Genomic DNA, 19,575 nt, shown 5'->3' with positions numbered 1-19,575 from the left:
ATCCTTGGGCTCTGTGCCCAGGCCTTGCTGTCAGCACCTGCTCCCTGAGCCAGCACCTGGCAAACGCAGCCATGAGATCATGGGGCGGGGTAAGTTGGCCGGCCCCCGATCTCTGCTGGAGCCGCGGCAGGTGCATGGCAGAGCCCTGGGCCTGGCGCCTCTGTAATCTCCCTCCCGGCCCCTTCCAGTGAGGCATCTTCTCCAACCAGCCCGTGTGGTCTCAGCCACCTCAGTCCCCAGATTTCAACAAAGGTGGAGCACTGTCGAGTGTCATGGAGTGAAGGCTTGGGATTAGACTTCAAAAAGGATTTCCTACTCAAGAGATGGGATGGTGGGATGGGGGGGGGGGTGTTGAAATTAAGGATACATGTTAGTGATAACCGCAGCTCCCTCATGGAGGGCATCCTCTGTGCCGTTCCGTGTGAAGTGCTTTGTAGGCAGTCTCTTTGTGATCTTCACCATGACCTTGCCGAACATGGACACTCAGGCTAAGGCTTGGCAGCCAGTGAGCAGGGAAGCTGGTCCTTGCACCCGACTCTCCAGCGTGGCATAAATCTTCAAGTCCAGGGAGGTGGGCCCCTGGGGGTACTTACTCACATCTTCATTTAGGATTCAGGGGTGAACAAGATAGGGTGCTTGAGGGCAAGAGTTGGAGGTTAAACAGGCAGAAACGATAAGAGGTGAGTTCCTGTTCCGGGTGGAAGTCCGTCACGCAGGGCGAGTGGGCTTGCTTCTGTTTGACACATCCTGAGTCAGGAAGGAGGCAAGCACATCAGCACTGCGGCGCGGGAAGCAAGGCGAGGGAGCAAGACCTGCTGACTTCCCGCTGCCTGTCATGGTCACAGGAAGGGCATGTTCCTCGAGAGGGAGAGTAGTTTGGAGGGCTCAGTCTGGCGGTGGGGAGATGGACCACCTGATTTGGGGGTCTTCGTGCAGTTGTGTGTGTGTGTGTGTGCCTGTGTGTTGAGGTGCACACATACGTGTGTCCAGTCTCTCGAGATGCGCTTTCTGCCCCCAGCTGGCTCTGAGCCCTCCGGCTGCACCTGTGTTGTTGTACCACAGGCACCCATAGGCTCCCTTACTGATGGTCTGTAAGGTACTCCCTATATGAGTGCAGTGCTGTCTTGATTGGGGGACCCTTCTTGTTCCCCAAATGTCCTCTAATTTGGCAGACAGACCACTTATCTAGTCCTGATATCCCCACTTTTACTCACAGGAAATTTCCTCTGCCATTTATCCAATAACCCCCATTTCCTTCCCCTTTTCTGAGGATGAATTGGGTCTAGAATTTTAGCTAGTGGTAGGCATATGCTGTTCCTTGTCTGTGAGCCCACACTTCCACCTTGACTCACTCGCCCCTGTGTTCCAGCTTCTGCAGGACTGGACCCACTGTAGCAAGTCGCCGCATGCTTATAGCAAGAATGCACGGAGACGAGGGCTGCATGGGTGACTCCTGGCATGTAACCGGGGCCAGCCCTTGGGTGTGTCCTGTCAGGTGCCATGCTGACTGCTGGCTCCTGTCCGATCTTAGCGTGCAAGACAGTGCCCATGTCAGTGGGTCTGGGGTCAGATCCTGTGTTTCAAGATGCGGTGGCAACACATACGGAATCCTAGGATGTCAGTGCTGTAGGGAACTCCCAAGACCATCAAGGCTCAGACCTTTCATTTACAGACAAGGCGCCCCACTGAGAGGAGAGGCCTTTGCCCAAGATCACTCAATATTTTGGGGACACTGTGAGTCTCTTAACCCCTGTTCCACAGCCCTTTCCATCATAACATATCGACAAGCCTCTCTCTCCCTCTCTTTTTTCTCTTGTTTCTGTACTTTTCTCATGCTTCCCTCTCTCAAGTTCACCTATCCAGGCATTGCCATTCCTCAAGGCCTAGCCTGGCCCTCCTCCACTCCAGAACCTACCTGATTCTTCTCCTCTACCTTCTTCTGCACCATTAACAGCATGTTCTGCTAATTCCCATTCCCTAATTGTCTGTAACACAAATTAATGCTTTATTACTTGATGCTCTAATGACCTGGGTTCTAACCAGGCTCAATTGCTGCATGACCTTGGGCTACCTACTTAGCATTCTTAATCCTCTGTGTTTCTCATCTGTAAAATGGGGCCATCATTTGAGACTGGGTGAACAGCAGAAGCTAAGCTCAGAGGGCTCGACTTGGGAAAGTGGTGAGATTGAAATTGGAGGCGTGGTGGTGTGGATGGGGGTGACAGCTGAAAGGCAGGCAGGGGCCAGATGGTGGGGGGCCTCAGATGGAAGAGGTTATGCTATTGGCAATGGGGATTTCTCAAGGCATTTTTGGAATGCAAGTAATAAGCCCTCACCCAGAGTTTGGAGTGGGCAGGAAATGGGGTGGGAAGGGTATGGGTTCTGGACTTGCGTTTCAGCTCCACCACTGGTTAGCTGTGTGATGCCGCACAGCTTGCTACATCTCTCTGAGCTTCCTTTTTCAATTTGTAAAATAAAGACTATATCTACCCCATGGACTTATGGGAAGGATGAACTGAGAAAGCGTCCATAAATAGCTTAGCTTGGAGTCTTGTATTGAGTAAGTGCTTAATGAGGGGTAGCCATTATTACCGGGTTACTGCTATCATCCAAGAACATCCACCTGCCTGCCTCTTGGCCTGACTCTGTCCCTGGGTTTGTCTGGGCCCTGAGTGACAGGCTCATTCTCCACTTTCCAAGGGCAGGGCCTACATGCCTCGTTCCCCCCTGCTCTAGCTGTTCCAGGAAGTGAAGGAGTTGGGAAAGCTGTTGAGAAGAGTAATGTCATGCTTTGGGGTTGCTGGGTGGCTCTTCAGAAGCTCCAGCGACCTGCAGGTAGGCGGTGGGGTGGGGGGTGTCCAGGCCTTCTTGGCTGACCATTGGTCTTACATTGTCCAAAGGGATTAGGCATGCAGGGAGCTCTGTGTCAACAAGGTGTGCCCCCAATCTTCTAGCTCGGCTGTCAGGCCAACTCTCTCAGGGATAGTCTTGGGGCCTCAGGTGCTGTGGTGACCCTGCTGCTGCTGTGAACCCCTTGAAGAGGGGCAGGGAAGGAGCTAGAGAATGAGGGCTGAGAGGGAACCGAGCTCCAGCCACCCACCGAGGGTCTCCTTGGCTAGCACTGGTGGAGAGGGAGCGCGGAGGCAGTGTGAGCCTCAGAAAGCACCTTTTCCAGTAACAGGAACCCATAGGGGTGGGCAGAGGCATGAGGGGATAACCCTTTCCCTCAATGAAAGAGTTAGAGTCTAACCCTGATCAGGGGCCTGAGTTGGTTGGAGTATCATCCCATAACCAAAAGGCTTGGGTTCAATTCCCAGTTGGGAACTGATGGATGTTTCTCTCACATCGATGTTTCTCTTTCTCTCTCCCTAAAAATCAATGAAAATAATTTTCTAAAAATCAATGAAAATCCTCTGGGGAGGGTTAAAAAAAGAGTTAGAATCTAATAATTATTAGATGATGTTTATAAAACACCTACTAGGAGCTCAGCAATTGTCAGGTGCTGAGGGTAATCAGTTGGCAAAGACTGACTGGGTCCTGCCTGCATGGAGGGGATTCAGACAGGCATTTGGAGGGGTTTAGGGGAGGAGTGCACAGGGGTTGAGGGGGGAGCACAGGGAATGATGGGAGCTCTGAGGGCTGTGCTCGACCCCCTGTGTGGGGACCTGAAGGACCTGAAAGCATTTGTGTGCTGGAGAGCAGACACTGGGTGGACGGCTTTGGGAGTGTTGAGTGGAGATGAGGCCAGAAAAGTACACAGGGGTCTTGAATGCCACAGTGAGGAGTGTGCACTATGTCTCAGGGGGCGGTGGGGACCACTAAAGGGTTTTAAGCAGGGAGAAACACGGTCAGATGCAGGGGCTGCAGTGCTGTGGGAATGAAGAAGGATGTGGTCTGGCTCCAGGTTTCGTGGAGGAGGGAGTGATGAGGGGGCTGACATGCCTCTGGGGATGGAGAGGGGGTGGGATGATTGTGGAGTGGGCGTGTGATTTTGGAGCTGAAAGTTGAGGGGGGCCTGCGGGTGAGAGGGTTGGGACTCCGCTGGGAGGTGGTTTGGAGCCCAGGTGAGTGTGTAGGTGGGATACAGAGCAGGCCTGAGTCAGCGCTCGGCTGTAGGGGGAGGCGAGGCACAGGGTGGTGCTGAAGGAAGAGCAGGCCAGGGGCTTGACTGTGGCTTTGGCTCCGCCAACTCCTCCCTTTAGGCCTCAAAGTCTGGTCAGCTCCACAGGCCCCCAGACAGGATAGGCCCTCAGTGACCTATTAAGGGACATTCACTGTCTTCCCATCTGGGCCTGAGTTCTGGGACATGGAAACCAAGAGAGGCAGAGCCTGTGGCCCAACAGGCCCCCACCGCTGCAGAATGGCCCAAGGGGGCTGCAGGCATGATGACCAAGCTCTGGGAGTGCTCTGGGAGGGGCTGGAGGGCTGGGGTTTGGGGAGTGTGTCCAGGGTGCAGAGCTGCTGGACAAGGTCCTGGCCCCTCGTCTCCTTTGTAATCCGCTCTCAGAACGTTTCAGCTCACCAGGCTTACCATCCAATCCTGTCCCAATGCTGTGAGAATGGGGCCGGGCCCCCAGGGCTGGAAGAAAGGGAAGGTGGGTGACAGCTTAGGCACAAATGGGTGAGAACCCTGGACTCACCAAGCTCTGAGAGTCTTTGCCTTCCACAGCTCATCTTCCAACACCACAGAGTCCTGGACAGGAGCAATTGGCCCAGGGGCTGAGTGAGTGGGAAGAGAGATGCTCAGGCCCCAGTGTCCTCCTGCTCCAGCACCTGCCACCTGGGTCTCATTGGAAGTTGTCCTCATGTGGGTGTCAGGTAGGGGCTGGCCAGGGTGCTGAGGCCGAGGACATCCCTCAGGGGATTGCTGCCAGTGGGGGCAGGGTGGAGGGTGGTCCAGACAGCCCAGGAGAAAGAGGGAAAGGATTATCCCCTCACGCCCCTGCCCACCCCTATGGGTTCCTGTTACTGGAAAAGGTGCTTTCTGAGGCTCACACTGCCTCCGCGCACCCTCTCTCCCCTGCTCTTCTGCCTCTTCTCTCTCACTCCCCTCCCATCCTTCTTCCCTCTAAAGTTTCCCTTCCATCTCTGGCACCATCTTTTCCATCTCTCCCCCATTTCTTTCTTCTCCTTCCCCCCCATTCCTCCCACCTCCTCTGTTTTCCCCCAGTACCTCCTCATCTTCCCTCTGGTTCTCTTTCACTCACTGGCCCCCACTCAGACTCAAGCTGCCCATTCTCCCCTCTTGGAGCAGAAGGTCATACCACCCATTGCAGGGGTGGTGGTGGTGGTTGTAGGGGGGCAGGGGGGGTGGCAAGCGGGCCCAGCCCAAGGCTTCACGGTGCCACCTACTGCCTCAGGTGGTGGGAGGACTGCCCAAGGGCTGCCCTTCAGAGCCCAGGTTGGGACTGCAAACTGGGCAGCAGCCCCTGCAGGTGAGGTTGGGGATTGCAGCTTCCTGTCAGTCCCTGCCTCCCTGCTCATATTCTCACCCCAGGCACCCTGCAGGTCCCACCTATTTGCATGAGTGTGTGAATGGTGTGTGGACACTTGGGCATAGTATGTCATGCATGCACACATGTGAGTGTCTGGTGTGGGTGTGCGATTTGAGTGTGTACATCCTGCCGGTATCCATGTCTGTGTCTGTGTGGGTGTAGAGTGCACAAATGAGTGTGTGAATGGCATGTGGGCTCTGCAGGCTTTTGCCTGTGTGTACGTCCTTTGTGTACCTATGAGTGTGTACACATGAGAGCTCATGTGATAGAGAAAAGGCACATGTTTCTAGGGATACCTGGAGAAGCCTGAGGGCTCTGCTAAGTAGGAGCTCATCTGTACCTGGGGGGACACCAGTGAGCAGGGGAGTAGCATGAAGACAGCTGGCTGTGTATGCGAAGGGGTGAAGGGCTGTGAGTGTGTGCATGGCGCTCTCACTGCCGTGACAGGCTCATGTGTACACGTGTTTTCATTGTAGTGCGGGGGATAGGAGACCCCCAGGAGGGTGACAATTTGGATCTGCAACTCTGTAGTCACATGTGAGTAGCACAGAGGGCCTGGGGGAAGCTGTTTTTGTGTACGTGTGGAGACAGAGTCCTTCTAGGCCAGGGGTGGGGCTGAGCTGAAAGTGGAAGTAGTTAGTGATTTATAAGCTTTTAAAGAAATGCCTCAGCCCCCAGTTGGGCCCCAGACACAGTGAGTCTCATGCATTCCTCAGGTCTGACATCAGCCAGACACCTGAAGCCACAGCAACGAGAGGAGGCTGCCTCCCTCACCTGCCCACCCCCGGGAGGCCAAGGCCAGTGGCGAGCACGCACACCTCTTGCCCTGAAGCACCTGCTGGGTGCAGGGGCGCACTGCCCAACTGATGCCCCAGTCCCAACCACAGACCCCTCCCCAGCCACTGAGGCAACATGCCAGCAGGCAATGGAGCACCTGCCTCTGCCTTGGTGGGCCTGGGTGCCCCCTTTCCCAGCTAAGCCTGGCTTCTTCAGGAGAGCTGAGTGGGCCCCCAGCAGGCTGCCCTCCAGGACTAAGCAGGCACAAAGCAGAGTGCAGGAAGCCCCATAAATGCTGCCTGGAGGAATAAGTGAACAAAGGCCGGTTCCCAGGACTGGTGCTGTCTGGCCCAGGGGGTTCCCTGAGGGTGAGTGGGTAGCTGTGCTTAGTGCTGGGAGATTGGCCTTAGAATTCACCTCTGCATGATTCTCCCTGAACTTCCCGTTCATTTTTTTCTAGAAAAGAGCAGAAATCCCTCACAGGGTCATTATACCAATGAAATGTGGCGGCATGCCTGATACCTGGCATGTGGTGAGTTCTCAGGGAACCACAGATAACTCCTCCCTAAGGGCTACCTGGAGCCCCTTCTGCAGCCACCCCTGGACTAGCTGTGCGTCAGCTACTGCAGGGCAGCAGGGATCCTCAGGTTCCATTCTAGAAGCATGAGTCAGACCCACGTAAGCACGGAGGGTGTTCACACTGGGGTCAGATGCTGGACCCAGGTAAGAGCAGACACAGGCCTGGTTGCCACCTTATCACGACACCCTGTTCCAGTAGCTGGATCTCAGGAGGTAGGACGGGGATCCTCTGATGCTGAACTGAACACCCCCAGGCCTGTGGGTTGCAGTGTTGTTGACATAGGCTCTGTGATATCTCCATGCTTTTCAGATAGAATAACCTGAAAAGGGCCTGAGGGTGTCCTAGAAGGCCTTGCTGCTGCTGCTGCTGCTGCTGCTGGGGCAGAACCTCTAGCCCTGGGCCTGGGCCTGGGCCTGGACCTGGGCCTGACTTGGGGACTCCTTCTTCTTCATTAGAGCTCCTGAAGCCAGCTTGCCAGGCCTAGGTACCCGTCTGGTTCCTGAGAACCTCTCATTCATCTAGATCCCAGCTGTCTCCAATGAGGACTCAGATGAGCTTTTCCAGGCTTTGGTGAACACCTGAGACATGGAAATGCCTACTCTGAACTCTCCCACACCCTGACTCTGGGCAGGGTTCTCTCCTTTCCCATTGCTGCAAATCGTGACTGTTCAGCACAATGGACAGCACTCACGCCGGGGGTGGGCCAAGGTGGGGATGAGGGTCTCTGTGCCTGGCAATGGTCAAAATTTTAGCCATAGCACACATATTTCCAAAGTCTGATTTCTTATTTCTAGGAGCCTTTGCTTCTCTGAAGCCAGAACTTACTGACTTCTTAGGTCAGATAACTAAACACACCATTCTGGATATTCATATAGGTGACGTGATTTAGGGTGAGGTGCCTCAGCGGGCCTTTGCAGGTAGGAAAGTGGAAGGAAATGGTGTGGTAATGGGGGCTTATCTCTGCTGCCCAGACATGCAGAAAAGTCAGAACACACAGAGATCACCTGCTGCAACCAGCCCTTATTAGGAACTGGGAGGAGTGCGTGAGACAGCGTGACCCGAGGTTCACCGCTCTGCTCCTGCCTTGCAGCAGCTCACAGCTGCGCAGAAGACATACGTGTCAACAAACATTGATTTCCTTTCCGTGCTTGAAATTTGCAGAACTTTCTCAGGGAAAACATGAAACCTGCTAAAATATGCAGAAAATGAAGCAGCAGCTTGGCTGGGTGGGAAGAAAACCAAACCGCATAAACCCTCAGGGACCCGCCCTGGGGACACTGGCTTCCAGGGCAGCCCTCTCCTGGTTCTCTGGGTGCTCCTGGGGTGTGGGAAGAGTCCTGGTTGACTTTTCCTCCTGCCCCAAGGCCCAGGGGCCACAAGCTTTCAGCTCCTGCTAAGTGCTCAGTGCTGAGGTGGAAGCCATGGCCCCCAGCCTGCACTCCAGCCCTCCGGCCTGGCCTCTGATCCCCTGGACAGAACTGCTGGCCCAGCCCACACCTGGCAGTCTGTCCCTGACTGTCAGGACGAACAGGTTTGGCTGACCAAACTGGCAGCAGCCTTTGTTTTCAGTGAGATAAAGAGAGTCACAGCTTTGGCCACAGCTGAAATAAACCTTTTGGACTTTATTTTCTCTTGAATCATTTATAACTTATGAAAAGTGGCAAAAAGAGTACAAAGAACTTTTTTGGAAACCATTTGATGTCCTCCCCCCCACCCCATACTTTAATGTGTATTCCCTACAAACAAGGACACTCTCTCTCTCAACCACGTTACAGTCATCAAAATCAGGAGATTAGCATTGACATGTGACTGCCATCTAATCCTCAGACCCCATTCAAGTTTTGCCGGTTGTCTTAATAATGCCCTTCACAGCCAAAGCATCCAGTTCAGAATCCTGTGCTATCGCCTTTGGTGGCCATGTCTTCTTAGTCTTCTTTAGTCTGTAACCGTGCCTCAGTCTTGAGTTTCGCGACCTGGACTCTTTTGAGGATGATAAGCCATTGTCTTACAGTATGCCCCTCAACTTGAGTTTACCTGATGTTTCCTCATGATTAGATTCAGGTTATACATTTCTGGCAGGAAGACCACAGAAGTGGTGCTGTGTTCTTCCTAGTGTATCCTGTTAGGCAGGTACAGTTTCAACTTGTTCCATCACTGGTGATGTTAACTTTGGCGACTTGAGACGATGTCTGCCAGGTTTATCCCCTGTGAATTACTTTTTTCCTCTTTGCAATGAAAATGCGTTTTGTGGTGAGACACTTTGAGACCATGGAAATATCTGGATCCCCATCAAATTTTCTCCACTAGTTCTATCCTCGATGATGTATCTTGGCTTAATTATTCCTATGGTTGACAAACACATTATTACCTCTACATTTATTACTTGGTATCTTCTGTATGGGAAACCCCCTTTATCATCTTCACATTTATTTATTTATTCATTTATTTATATTATATAGACTCAGAGATTCCTAGAGGCCTGGTGCATGAATTCGTACACAGGTGGGGTCCCTCGGGGTGGCCTGCTGGGATTGGGCACCAGCTCACGCCCCCCAGGCTTGCAGCCCCAGCTCAAGCCCCCAGCCTCCCGGCCCCACCTGGCACCCTGCCTTGGCCTGGCACTGCCCCCTCACCTGCTCCACCATCCCGCCTACAGGGTGATCGATCCGGGCCGGCCCCCCCGCTCGGCTCCCTCAGTGCCTGGGAGCTGGGCGGCAGCCCCGCCCCTCACTGCTGCTGCTGGTTGCCGTCCGCAGGGCAATTGGCGGGGCGATCAGGCCCCCACTTGCACCTGCCTTGGCCTGGCACTGCCCACTCACCTGCTCCACCATCTGGCTGCAGTCCCACTCTCGTCGGGGCCCATGGGGTCCGGCAGCACCTCCACTGCCACCTGCTGCCAGCACCCCGTTGCTGATGCCCACCATGTTCTGCGCTGTCCCCTGGTGGTCAGTGCACGTCATAGTGAGTGGTCGAACTCCTGGTCTCCTGGTCGAACTCCCGGACCAAGGGGACAATTTGCATATTATGCTTTTATTATATAGGATTTATTTTGATGCTCAGATTGTCCCAACTTTGGCCCTTGGGAGTCCCTTCAAACTGGCTTCTGTATTTGATACATTCCCTCCATTCTTTAAGCACTTTCTGACTTTTCTGAACAAGAGTGTCATGACTCCTCTTGTGATTTCTCTGCTCCTGCCATGGAATTAGTCATTTCTCCAAGGCAACTTAGTTCCTTTTAGTGGAGAATGGTATTTAGAAACCAAGATCTCAGCACTAGGTATGTTCATAGCTTTTGAAATGTCAGTGATTTTTCCGACTGGTAAGCCAGGAACAGAATGTTGCCTTTAAGCTTTAAGATTCTAGACCAGTGATTCTAAAACCTGTTCAGGTGGTGGACAACATGGAGAAATTAGATTTTAGTGGAAATATATAATATATTTATTGAGTAAACATGATATTTTCTAGAATCTAAGACATCTAATTTATATGGATGTGGAGAGAAGGGATATACATACACGTGTGTATGTATATGTGTAACCTATACACACATAATTTAAATCTGTGTATTTTATCTCTCTGTCTGCCTCTGGTGAAAACCGTGAGTTCACACTTACCTTCAATACCAAGCCCCATACCACACAGTTCATTCTAGTTCCCCTTCCATCATTCCTCTGTGTAAAACCAATCTCCCCTGTAGCCACTGCCCCAGTTCAGATGTCCTCTTCTGTGATGGGACAAGTCACCCCTACCGCACATTGTGTCCGGACTCAGATGCCCACTGTCCTTGGGCCTGTATTATATTTGGGACTGAATTATGCAGGGAGGAAGGCAGGCAGGCAGGTAACATTTTGGACATTTTAATGACCAATAAATAATTTCCTGGTCTTTGGAAGATTTTGCTCAAAACTTGTCCTTAAAAAATGATATATGCTTTGCTATTATTAAAATACCAGACCACGTGAATTATATTTGAAAACACAGGAAGATAAAAGTTATCCATAATTTTACCCTTTGAACACAGCCTTTGTTTAGTATTTTAGTGCATTTCCTTTTAGTCCTCTCTCCCCAGTGCATCTGTTTTCTTTGAAATATAATTATAGCTGCAATGTTGCTACACCTTTCCAACTTGCCCATTTACTTGAGGCAACAATAAAAACGTTCACTGCTTATGAAATGCCCAGCTCTGTATGTGCCCAGCTCTGTATAGGTTGTTTTCTCTTTCTCATTTAAACCTTAACACAATATTGCAAAGTAGGTATTTTCCTGACATTAGAGCTAAAGAAACGGGAGCTCAGGGAGGCTATCCAACATGGCACTTCTAATAAGCGGTAGAGCTAGTTCGGGAACCCAAGTATCTCTGACTCCGAAGTCTGGTTCACTATCTGACCTCCCTGAAGATACTAGTAAGTATAACCGATCTCCCACAATACAACACTGTCTCCATAACTCTTTAACACTTTAAATGCAGGCATATTGGCCATGGGAGTCCTTTCAAGCTAGCTTCTGTGTTTGATATATTCTCTCCATTCTTTAAGCACTTCCTGACTTTCTGGAACAAGATGCTCCTGGCTCATCTTGTGATTTCTCTGTCGCAGCCCTGGAATTAACCATTTCTCTAAGAAAACTTAGTTTCTTGTAGTGGAGAGTGGGTGCATTTAGAAATCAAGGTATGCTCATAGATTTTGAAATGCTGTCAGTGATTTTCTGACTCTTAAGCCAAGAACAGAATGTTTCGTAACTTTCTGGCACTATTTCAACTATGCCCCTGTTGTAGGATATGTGGGCTGCTTCCTCTCGCTATATAAACAATGCCATGATGAACATTTTCATGGATATGTTTTTTCATGAGTTGTTTTCCAAAGAGTTGGCCTAATTTGGTTTTACTTTTTAATCCTCACCCAAGAGTATGTTTTTATTGATTTTGAGAGAGAAATATATAGAGGGAGACATTGATGTAGGAGAAACATCGATCCGTTGCCTCTCATACGGTCCTGACTGGGGATGGAACCTGCAACTGAGGTATGTGCCCTGACAGGAATTGAACCTACAACTTTTTGGTGTACAGGATGACGCTCCAACCAACTGAACCACCCAGCCAGGGCAAGCGTTGACTTAATTTGAATGCTACACTCAAACAGCGTTGGCATAGTATTATATTTTAAAAATAACTGATACAAAAAGTATTTTGATTTAATTAGCATATATTAGAATATAAGTTATGTTTTATTCAAGAAACATTTAAGGATTACCTGCTGTATACCAGGAATGATGGCAGGAATGGAAGATACAAAGTTATTTTTATTGTGTAATTCAATCAGAAATCCAACACCAAGATGACTGTTTTAAGGGCTGTGCTGGTGAGGCCTTGATTGAAATGCTGGGGGTGATGTGGGGGCAAATGCCAAGACAATGGGTTGGCTCAGTCAGCTCAGGAAAAATGTGATGTGGGGTAGATGGGATTCCCAGGTGTTGGGTGTGACAGTTAAGTTGTGTCTTAGTGCCAAACCCTCACTTATATATTCTGCTTTGTGGTGTGGAGTAGGCTTTGCCAACAGGCTCTGTTAGGATCTGCCAATAGGGGGTGCCAGAGGGAGCTTGCAAGGCGTTTGCTGTCTGTGGGCTTCCTTTCTGCTCGCTGTCCTGGTGAGCTCTGCCTGGCAATGGGTCTTCTCCCTGCCAGCAGAGCCTTCCTGTAGCACCGGCTGAATCCATTTGGCAGTCTTCCTAACACTCGGAGTATCAGCTTCACTGTTCGCTTCTAATCCGAGGTTCTCCCCGGTGCCAGCCAGCCCCGGCTTCCTCCTCCGAGGTCTGCGCGTCAGATCCCCTCCTCTCAGTGTCCAAGCCTTACCAGTTCCAACCTCTTCCTTTTGTTCCCTCGGCCCTAGTTATGGCGGCTACTTCTGCCTGTCCCATGATATCCCAGGGTTTTCCTTTACTCTTTTAACGTCCCAGTTAACAACTCTATGCCTAGTTAACAATTCTTTACTTTGAATCCTCTCTGTTCAAATAACTGGTGAGACTATTGTGTCCTATTGGAACCTGGCCAGTGGGCCCATGGGAGCTGTAGAGTTGGCGGAGAGAACGCAGCCTTTTCCAGAGCATTCTGGCTCCCTCTTGCCAGGTCTTGAGTAGGAAGTTGGGCCGAGGAGTTGGGCCGAGGAGTTGTTGACTGGAGAAATTCCAGCTAGATGCCTGGCAGTTGCATGTTCCAGGAAGTCAAGGGATCTCCTGGAGATGGGAATCTGTTCAAAATAGTTGGTCTTCATAAATCCACATAAATACTTTGCCGTTTGAAGCATTAAAGGGCCATAGAACAACTTTCATTTCAACTCTATTCAACAAGCATTAGTGAACACCTATGAGGGTCAGAACATGGGTGAACGCAGAAAACTGCACCCATTCTGACTGAGCCACGTAGGATATACAAAACATACAACTCAAACATCCTCCCGTGGCCTCAGTTCATTACCCACACCCAGCCACACCTGGTGTTACAACTTTTAGTGGGCTCTCAGGTAACCCTCCCTTCCCGCCGGTTCACAATAACTCACAAGTTGCAATCCTAATGCCCATGTCCACAAGCAAACTTTGTCTTTTTTTCCCCCAAGTAAAATGCCTTATTTACTGCAGTCATTATGTATTTCTTTCCTTTTTTAAAAATTAAAAAAAATATCAATTACAGTTGACATACAATATTATATTAGTTCCAGGTGTACAACAGTGATTAGATATTTTTGTTATGTATTTCTTAACCATGTACTATGTGTAAAACTGTGCTACTGTTTTTATTAGGTTCCTATCTTTTTTAATGTGTCACTGATGAAGTTTTGAGTGTTGTGTCCCTAACCCCATTTCCTGCCCCCTCCCCCTCATAAGCCTTGTGGTTTTGGCCTTGCATAGTGTGGTGATTTTCAGGAATGCATATGTTATAGAAGAACTGACTAAACCTAAGACAAAGAAAACAACAAGGGCAAAGATTGCAGAATGCTTCTGAAGCTAGAAAATAGGACAAATTGTAACTAACTGTGAAATAATAGAAAACACATATATTGGTCTCTGCCCTTCGCTCCTGGTACAGGGCTCTTAAAAACCCTTGTAAATTCCTAAGTGGTAAGAGTGCTAGGAACATCTCTTTTGTCCTAATATTTGTCTTTGTCCCCGTGTCTGACAGAGGGCCCCTAAAACCCTTGTAAATTCCAAGTGATAAGAGCATTAGAATCATCTTTTGTTCTATTGAGGCGACTGTGGCTGTGCTCAAGGATGGGGGCTGGTTACCAGAAAGACCAAGTCATGATTAGAAACTTGAAATTTTTAGCCCCACCCTCCAACTTCAAGAGAGGGGAGAGGGGCTGGAAATGGACTTAATAATTCATCATACCTTTGTGACGAACCCTCCATAAAATCCCAATAGTATGGGGTTCAGAGAGCTTCCAGGTTGGTGAACACATCCACAGTGGGAGGGTGATGTATCCCAACTCCACAGGGACAGAAGCTCCTGCACTGAGGACCTTCCCAACCTCACCCTATGTATCTCTTCATCTGGCTATTATCATATCCTTTAATAAACTGATAAGCATAAGTGTTCCCTAAATTCTATGAGTTGCTCTAGCAAATTAATAGAACCCAAGGAGAGGGTTATGGGGACCTCAGATTTATGACTAACTGCTCAGAAGCACGGGTGACAGCTTGGACTTCCAGTGAAGTTGGGGACTGAGCCCTTAACCTGTGGGATCTGAGGTTCCATGAACTTCTAGAGGAGAAAAAAGGTTTCATATAAAGGATCTAAAGTCAGAATGGACCCAGGCTTCTCAGTAGTAATATTGGCAGCTAGAAGACAATGCATACCTTCAAAATTTAGACGGGAAACATTTTCCAACTCAGAACTCTACAGCTGTGCAAGCTATCAATTGTTTTGAGAATAAAGACTATTCAGACATGCATTTTCTCAATATATATGTATCACCTTTCTCAGAAGGCTGCTGCAGGCTATGCTCTACCAAAACTAGTAAACTAAGAAAGAGGAAGAGATAGAATGCAGGAAACAGAGTACAGTGCAAAAGAGAAAAGAAGGGAGTTCCTTGGAAGAGGGTAAAGGAAGATCCCAAGATGAAAGCAATGCAGCAGGTCTAGAGAGCACCCAGTCTAGGTGGGAGACTGGGAGAGAGCCTGGGAAAAATGGCCCCAGGTGATGAAATTGATAGAAATATTTGACATGTTTGACCATAGTGAGAGGTTTAGGCAAGTGAAGGAGGGTCTGGGATGATTTAGGGATCTATATCTATATCTATATCTATATCTATATCTATCTATATCTATATCTATATCTATCTATATATCCATATATGTGATAATGATACAGATCATTATTAACTCTGGGAAATTCAAATGTAAGAAAGTATATTGCATGGTTCAAAGAATGAGTGAATTGCATAGCTCAGTTGTGAATACCAATTAAAGACATAGTTCTATCAGGGAGAAAAGAGATGAGAAATGTGGTGGCCGTGGGGTGGTTGTGAAAGAGGTAAATTATCACTTTCCGTAGTGGGAAGTTAATATTAACACCTAAACCTGAAAAGACAAAAAAGAGTAGTATAAATATACTATTTAGAGATATGTATATAAATTTAAAAAATAAAAGTTTAAAATTGAATGACAGCGTTTTGGGAGTAGAAATTGTGTATGCCTAAGAGCTGCTATTTTTCATCATAAGCTTGTGGTTTGTCTCTTTAAACTATGTGTACGTATAACTGATAAAAATCTATCTATCTATCTATTTATCTATCCATCCATCTATATTTGGGGACCATTGTGAAAATGGAGAAGGCTGAAGTGGAGAAGGCTGACTCTTTCCCCTTTGTTCTGTTGAGATACTCAACCAATAGGATAAAAAGCTAATCAGCTAATTAGGGTAGATGTGAAAGTTTGGTGTCTGCTAGAGCCCAGAGTAGGCACATCAGAAACTTTGTGTTCTTAGAACCCTGGAATCAAAGGCCTGGGGAAAGCTTGTTTGTCTAGGACAGTGGTCGGCAAACCGCAGCTCGCGAGCCACAGGCGGCTCTTTGGCCCCTTGAGTGTGGCTCTTCCACAAAATACCACGTGCGGGAGCACACATACAGTGCGATTGAAACTTCGTGGCCATGCGCAGAAGTCGGTTTTCGGCCTAGGTGAGTCTATTTTGAAGAAGTGGCGTTAGAACACTCAAGGGGCCAAAGAGCCGCATGTGGCTCGCGAGCCGCGGTTTGCCGACCACTGGTCTAGGAAAGCCAAGGCTCCCTGAGACACCTGAGGGGATAGATCCACTCCCTCAGGACAAGGGAAGGACTCAGCCTGGGACCTCTGCGAAAGGTCTGGAGAGAAGTCCCCTAAACTTACTGAGTGTGGCTGCCCTACAGGAGCCCACCTGTTTGCCTGAGGTGGGTTCATACCTGGAGCAGCCAAAGAGCCTAAAGCTCTCCCCATTCTTCAGACAAGAGAGTCCTACCTACCAACCCATTTGCTGCCAGCCTGAAGGGAGAACACCAATTTGAACAATCAGAACAAGTGCCTCTTACTGAGGAAAATTTAATGGAACAAATGAAATAGAAATTAAAAACAATGTACAACAAAAAATATTTCTATGGTGATTCAACAATATATTGATCTTGGAATAAGAAAAGAGGTTTTAGCCAAAACCGGTTTGTCTCAGTGGATAGAGCGTTGGCCTGCGGACTGAAAGTTCCCAGGTTCGATTCTGGTCAGGGGCACGTACCTTGGTTGCAGGCACATCCCCAGTAGGAGGTGTGCAGGAGGCAGCTGATCGTTGTTTCTCTCTCATCGATGTTTCTAACTCTCTATCCCTCTCCCTTCCTTTCTGTAAAATATCAATAAAATATATTTTAAAAAAAGAAAATAAAAAGAAAAAAAGAAAAGAAAAGAGGTTTTGGCAATTAAAAAGTACTGAATTTAAAACTCAATAAAGGAAGTGAAAAGTAGAATAAATACTACTGGATGATAGAGAAAGTCATCCAGGAGATCAGATGGAGGAACTATCTTGCAACATGGAACAAAAGTATAAGAAAATGGAAATTATGAGTGAGAAGATAAGAGTAAGGATGCTAAAGCTAGGAGATCTTATATCGGAATAATATTTTTTTCCGAAGGCAGGAAAAAAGAAAAAATAGAGGAGAACCAATGAAGAAAGAAACAATAGAAGAAAAGTTTTCTGAGCTAAAGAAACACTTGAGCATTAACATAAAAAGGGTTCTTCAAATGCCTAGCAAGATTAATAATAAAAACAAGATACACACCTAGTCACCTCTTGGTGAAATTTCAGAACTTCAAAAAAAAAAAAAAAAGTAAAAATCCTAAAAACTTCCAGACATAAAATAACCAACAACAAAAACAGGTTACCTGAAAGGGAAAGAGAATCAGACTGGCACTGGAGGTCTCATTTACAATGTGGAAAGCCCAGGATCATTAAATGATTCCAACAGCTTTGGGGAAAGAACTCAGATCCAAGAATCTTGGCCAAAATGTTATTCAGTGTGAGAGTAGAAGACAGACATTTTCAGATCTCTAAGGATCCATGTACCATTTTCAGTAGACTATTCAAGAAGGTAGTTTTAGATAAATAAAAATTAAATTTGAAAAGAAAATACATCCCAAGATAGGGGAAGACAAAGAGCATATGAAACAGTGGAGAGCAATAGATCTAGTAAAATTTATAGTAAATAAATGGATGATGATAAACTGATTTTTAAACTATGTTATTCATTAGAAAGGATTTTTGAAATAGAAGGCAAGGGGGATAATCCTTAGTAATAGGTTGAAATTAAAATTACAGATTATTTCAATCAAACTAGGATATGGGATGGAGAGGCTGATGTGGTTGAGAGGAAAGAGGTGATGAAGATGGGGGAATAAAAAGTGCTATAGGATTGTGCTGAGTTAAAGGGGGTCATATAACTATATAATTTTGGTATGTTGATAGCGAAGTATCAAATAGAAATAGAAATAGAATATGAATTTAAATATAAATAGAAATATGAATTTAAATATCTCTATCATCCAGCAGTATTTATTCTACTTTTCACTTCCTCTGTTGAGTTTTAAATTTAGTAAATATTAGTGAACTTGAGATGGATAGAAAAACTTCCAAATACCAGGAAGGGAAACATTTAATTTAAAACAGAAAAAAACAACTGGAAGGATACCCCTAATAGTAGAGACCTGTGGGGTCAGGTAAGGAAAGTGGGATTTAGGGAAGTGAAAGGAGAGCTTTCATTCCCCCCCCTTCTTTGTTCTTCTCTAATTTTTGAATTCTTTTGAACAATTAGGATGCATTGATTCATTGCCTTATAATTATAGACAATAAAGCAAGAAACACTGAAAAGTCAACAGTGTTCAAAGATGCAAAGGTGATGCCATCTGTAATGTCTTTGGAGAAACTGCTTTCTTTCCCTGCACCCCCCCAACCCCCACCCAAACATTGAGTAATGACTATGGCTGGAGAAAAGGGCTGGAGAAAGGTGTGTGGCTAATTCCTGATGCTACTTTTATGTTCAAAGTAAAAGCTAAAGGATTATGCCATAAGTAAAGATGTCTGTCTGTGTACTTACAAGTTCCCATTTATTGAGAAGAGATGTTCTGACATGCCCTATGGGGGATGCACCGTTCTCAAGTTTAAAAAATTGGACTCTGTGATGGGCTAGAAGCCACCAGAGCAGTGGCATGGCCTAGGTCATCTTAACCTAGGAGTGAAGGCACCCAAATTTTAGTTTTGTCCCTGCCATTTGTATGAGCTACATGCTTTTGTACAAGTCATCTAACCTCTCTGAAGCTGACTTCTCACCACAGAAATACTGTGATCTAGCACTTAATCAACATTCCCTAAATGTTTATTTTATGGATAATGAATAAATAAATGAATGAAGTAACTTGCCTGAGGTGATCCTTAGTGGAAGCCAACAAGTACTTAGCTTAACACACAGTGAAGATGAGTCCCTCCTACCTCCTTTTCCCCCACCTCCATTCCCCCCACCCCTCAGCACTCTGCACACCTCCTGGAGGATGCGCTCCTGGTTCTCCACGGAGCACAGGACCAGGGTGCAGACCACCACGTCCATGGAGTCATCGGCCACCGGGTGCATGTTCTCCCCGGCAGCCACCACGAAGCACTCAAGCTGCAGGTGTCGGTTCTCAGCGATGCTCTTGATCAAGAACTTCTCAAAGTTGGGATTGGGGTCTACACAGGTCACCCTGCATCCAGGCAGATAGAACTTGAAGTTGGCCCCGGTGCCTCAGTCCACCTCCAGCAGGCAGAGCTTCCCCGAGGGGCTCACATGCTCCTGCAGGCTGCTGAAGAGCTCCTGCTTCGTGCTCGCCATCTGTTTGTTGTACACTGAGGTGAACCTCACCAAGAAATAGGGGAAGCATTTTTTTGCATATCCTGTTCCACAAGCCCAGAAAGTTCAGCATGTACATGGGGAATGCCAGGATGTGGACGGCCAGAAAGAGAAGGTGGGTGAGGACTGCCAGTATGCAGGAAATAGAGCCCAGAACGACAGGGATGGGGGACTAGGAGAGGGATGAGGGTGGCGGCACCACCATGGTAATGTCCGATTCTGTAGACCTCCTAGGAGTGCAGTCATCAGGTGAGGGATGAGTTGAGAGAAGTGACAGCTCGAATCCCAGTCTCCTTGGGCCCTTACCAGCAAGGAGAAGACAGGACGCCATGAGCAT

At 47.9% G+C, this 19,575-nt stretch overlaps 1 pseudogene across 1 annotated transcript; it reads right to left on the bottom strand.

Annotated features, from left to right (window-relative positions):
- Positions 1-18,049: 18,049 nt before the first annotated feature.
- Positions 18,050-19,575, bottom strand: LOC308244256 (thiol S-methyltransferase TMT1A-like; annotated as a pseudogene). Its single transcript has 3 exons — positions 19,545-19,575; positions 18,845-19,364; positions 18,050-18,063 (listed from the first exon to the last, which is right to left on the bottom strand). The product of its transcript is annotated as a thiol S-methyltransferase TMT1A-like (transcript).

This window comes from Plecotus auritus, assembly GCF_963455305.1.
Source record: "Plecotus auritus genome assembly, chromosome: 3".
Taxonomy (NCBI): Eukaryota; Metazoa; Chordata; class Mammalia; order Chiroptera; family Vespertilionidae; genus Plecotus; species Plecotus auritus.
Note: the sequence above shows the minus strand (reverse complement) of the source record. Positions and strands in the feature narration are given on the sequence as shown.